Source organism: Sinocyclocheilus grahami, unplaced genomic scaffold (genome assembly GCF_001515645.1).
Source record: "Sinocyclocheilus grahami isolate Dianchi unplaced genomic scaffold, SAMN03320097.WGS_v1.1 scaffold984.1, whole genome shotgun sequence".
In the NCBI taxonomy this organism is placed as follows: domain Eukaryota; kingdom Metazoa; phylum Chordata; class Actinopteri; order Cypriniformes; family Cyprinidae; genus Sinocyclocheilus; species Sinocyclocheilus grahami.
Genome location: NW_015506163.1, coordinates 73,315 through 77,668, shown reverse-complemented (window position 1 = coordinate 77,668; position 4,354 = coordinate 73,315). Strand labels below are relative to the sequence as shown.

Sequence of the window (4,354 nt, the reverse complement as noted above, 5' to 3'; positions counted from 1 at the left end):
TGTGTGTGTGTGTGTGTGTGTGTATGTGTGCGTGCGTGCGTGCGTGTCTGTGTGTGTGTGTATAAGAGTGTGTGTGTGTGTGTGTGTGTGGTCAGATGATGAAGATGAAGCGTTACAGTAGAGGAAGAGTCATTCACTACAGCTGATGTTAAAAAGCCCTCAGAGATCCACACAGATCAATAACGGCTGCACTGAAAATCCACTCGGCATCAAAGAGTGTAACGAGAGACGGACAGAAATATACAAAAGAATATTCAGGGTCAATAGAAGCGGAAAAGCATTTCTAACAGCTCCATTGACAGCATGATATCACTTTGAAAACAAACACATTTAGTGTCTCAGCAATGGATGCTCTGCAGTGAATGGGTGCCGTCAGAATGAGAGTCCAAACAGCTGATAAAAACATCACAATAATCCACTGCACTCCAGTCCATCAGTGAACATCTGGAGAAGACAAAAGCTGAAACGCATCCAGCATTAAGACCTTTTTAACGAAAATACGAGACTATAATCCATAATAACTCTTCCTCCAGTGAAAAAGTGCATCTGCTGTTGTCTCTCGCATCAGAATCCAGCCACATATGTGTTTAGAGCTGTTTAAACGCTGCTTGATCTGTGCAGATTTCTCTCCTGATTCACACCAGAACACTTTTTCACTGGAGGAAGAGTTATTATGGATTATAGTCTCGTATTTTCGTTAAAAAGGTCTTAATGCTGGATGTGTTTCAGCTTTTGTCTTCTCCAGATGTTCACTGATGGACTGGAGTGCTGTGGATTATTGTGATGTTTTTATCAGCTGTTTGGACTCTCATTCTGACGGCACCCATTCACTGCAGAGCATCCATTGCTGAGACACTGATGCAGTGCTACATTTCTCCAAACCTGATGAAGAAACAAACTCATCCTAATCTCGGATGTTGCATTTACAGCACTATTCCTTCACGATTTATCAGGGAAACTCCATGTAAACATGATTTTTGCTTGTTATATAGAGCTCCATAGAGCTTTAATTCATTCAATACAATAAGCTGCCATATTCAATTACAAGTTAATGCTATAAAAACACTTTTATCTCTCTGCGTGGATGTTTTTCCTCAGTAATTTTGCCTAATACATGGAACATATTTACAAGCACAATTAAACCTAATCATCATAAAAAGTGTTTTTAATTACCTCAGGAAACACAAATCATCTTTCACACGCAGAGTGTTGAAAGAATAACATAAATACAACGCTTTTAAGCTCTAATGCGCATCCATCACAGGAATAAAGAGAGAGCTGTAATTTGCATCTTCATTAGCAGAAGCTTTCACTTACGCTGAGATCTCAGGATAAAAGAGGTAATTAACACAAACTGCCCCACAATTTAAGAGTTTGCCTGAAAGTGCAAGCATTAATTAAACATTCACAGGGGTACAAACACACAGTTTGGGGGCTGAAAACGGCTCGCTATTATAAAGCAGCTTAATCTACTTTTTAAGACCTTTCTTAAGTCTTGCACAAATAAAATGAATACTGTCCCAGTCTCAAAATAATCAGGTTTCTCAAATTCTTTTATTTAATTTAACAGGCAGCAGCAAAATCAACTGCAAAACAGGGAACTGTGAGTTTAAACACCCAAGACATGTTTTATTCAATATTTACATGTGCACTGAAATTGGTTTATTGGTTTAACAAAAATCGAGGTCCATCGATATTGAATTGTACTAATATGTGATCGTGCATTTAAAGAAACGCAATGATAAGATTATTGTGCATATACTGAATGTGTTCAATAATGTTCTTAGTCTTTCTGTCCTGTGACGGGGCGGTTCAGAGAGAAACTACAAGAGTTTACATTGCTTTAAATGCCAGATACTGTTTATTGTGTAACCAAATACCAATAATAGCAGGAGAAAAAAAGATTTTATGCACAATGGGAGACTTCTAATCATAAACGAGCTTGAAATACAATGGGACTCTTAGTTTGAAAAGTCTTCACTTTACTATTTTTAGCTGCTCGTTCAAAAAGAGAAATATGGGAACTCAAATACCAGTAATTATTACCAAATATTTTTTTATATGGCGAGGAATTTTTATTAAAACGAGCATGAACTACACTGGGACTCTTATTTTGAAATGTATACGCTTTACTACTTCTAGCTGCTCATTCAAAAAGATGTGACATAAAATACGCATCTTACAACCATCTACAACGCGCATCTAAACATGTTCTAAGTTTGGATGGTTGGGAGAAATCAAATTCATCAAATACTCAGTTGATTTAAATACTCAAAATTCTTCTCTCTTTTTTTTGTACAATACAAATACACTTTGTACAATATTTGTAATTCCTTGTGTAATTGTTTCTGCTTACATATTTTTTTTTATATTTTCTGTGCATCTATATTACCTACACATTTTCCTTTAAATCTTGTCAAAATTAGTGCTGTCAAGCGATTAATCGCGATTAATTGTTTTTGTTTATATAATATATGTGTGTGTGTACTGTGTATATTTATTATGTATATATATATACACACACATGCATGTATATATTTTGAAAATATTTACATGTATGTATTTATAATCAGATAATTTATATTATATATAAATATATTTAATATATAAACATATAATATTTTTCTTAAATATATACATGCATGTGTGTGTGTGTGTATATATATATATATATATATATACACAGTACGTACACATATATTATGTTAACAACTTTTATTTTGGATGTGATTAATCCTGATTAATCGCTTGACAGCACTAATGAAAATTAAAATAATTCAAGAAAAAAGCAACATGGTGTTGAGATAAAAACAAATAAATGACTAAAATCACAACACACCAGTGTTATTAGTAACATTAAAGTTTTTATTAATATTTAGAATCGGTTTTAATTAGATTTTTTCCATTTCATATTAATCTTAGTTAACGTTTTAGTAATTTTGTTGTGCATCTTTTAGGTTCTTTTTAAGTCAGTGTTATTTTAGTATAATTTAGGTATTATTATAGTTTTTTTATATTTATATAGTTTTAATATTATTTTTCCGTTTTCATGTTAATTTTAGATAAAGTTAGGTTAAAGTATTTTTATTTAGTGTTATTTAGTGTTATTTTAGTGTAACTGAAATACTATTATAGTTTATTTATATCTTGAGTTTAATTTTTATATTTTATGTTTTCACTTTATTTTAGCTAGTTTTAGTAATTGTGTTGTGTTTTTGTCATTTTTATTAGGTTTTGTCTATATAGTTTTTATTTCAGTTTTAGTTATTTAGAACTTGAAATGAGAAATGAGAAAATAGCTGAAATAAAATAATTGTAATTTTTGATGTTTTAATCAGTTGATGAAAAATATTTGTTACGGTTTTAGTTTACTATAATAACACCGTTTTAAATGTCTATATAGTCTATATGTATAATATATATATATATATATAGTCTAATATAACATCTATATATATTTCCATTTTAATTTTAGTACAACAAGTTATGCTAAATGAAAATGAGAAAATAGCTAAGATATTTTTTAAATATTTTATTTAATTTCAGTTAAAATGTATATTTTATTTTAAGTAACAAAAAATGTTATGCTTTATTTGTAGCTTATTTTTAACTATACTAACCTGCAGCGCCTAGGTCAGTAAAGGTGTTGCATGCAATTTATTTCCAAATAACACTAAAAAACACACTGTGAGAAATGCATGAGAAAAGCTTCCTACATACGATCCATCCTCGTCAACATAAAAAAGTGTAAAATTTAAGGGGGTCTGAATACTTTCCGTACCCACTGTACATGTCTTAAAGGTACAGCAGCAAAAACAGTGTGTTTGTAAAGGTCAGAGAAGGTGAAGATAATCAAAATACTAAAATGCAAGAAGTCTAACTAACTCTAACTATCAGAGGCCATTCACACAGAATGTGTTTTTGCATTTAAAAACATGAGACGCAGGGCAATGGAATAAAATATAGTATAACTCGTTTGAAGTAATGGTGCTTCATATAACATTATCCAGAGAAACAAGTGTTAATGATAAATCCCCTGTGATGTTTGTACTGGCTACTGTATACAGGCCACCAGGGCACCATACAGACTTTATTAAAGAATGTGCTGATTTTCTATCAGAGTTAGTGCTGGCTGCAGATAAAGTTTTAATATCCATGTTGATAATGAAAAAGATGCATTGGGATCAGCATTCATAGACATTCTGAACTCTGTTGGGGTTAGACAACACGTGTCAGGACCTACTCATTGTTGAAATCATACTCCAGATTTAATACTGTCACATGGAATTGATGTCGATGGTGTTGAAATTCTGCAGCCAAGTGATGATATCTCAGATCATTATCTAGTCTTGTG

General features: G+C 31.9%; 1 protein-coding gene across 2 annotated transcripts in view; it reads right to left on the bottom strand.

Moving 5' to 3' along the window:
- The window catches only part of LOC107565141 (methyl-CpG-binding domain protein 2-like), a 36,175-nt gene that overhangs the window by 1,033 nt on the left and 30,788 nt on the right, over positions 1 to 4,354 (bottom strand). The gene's annotated exons all lie outside the window — the stretch shown is intronic.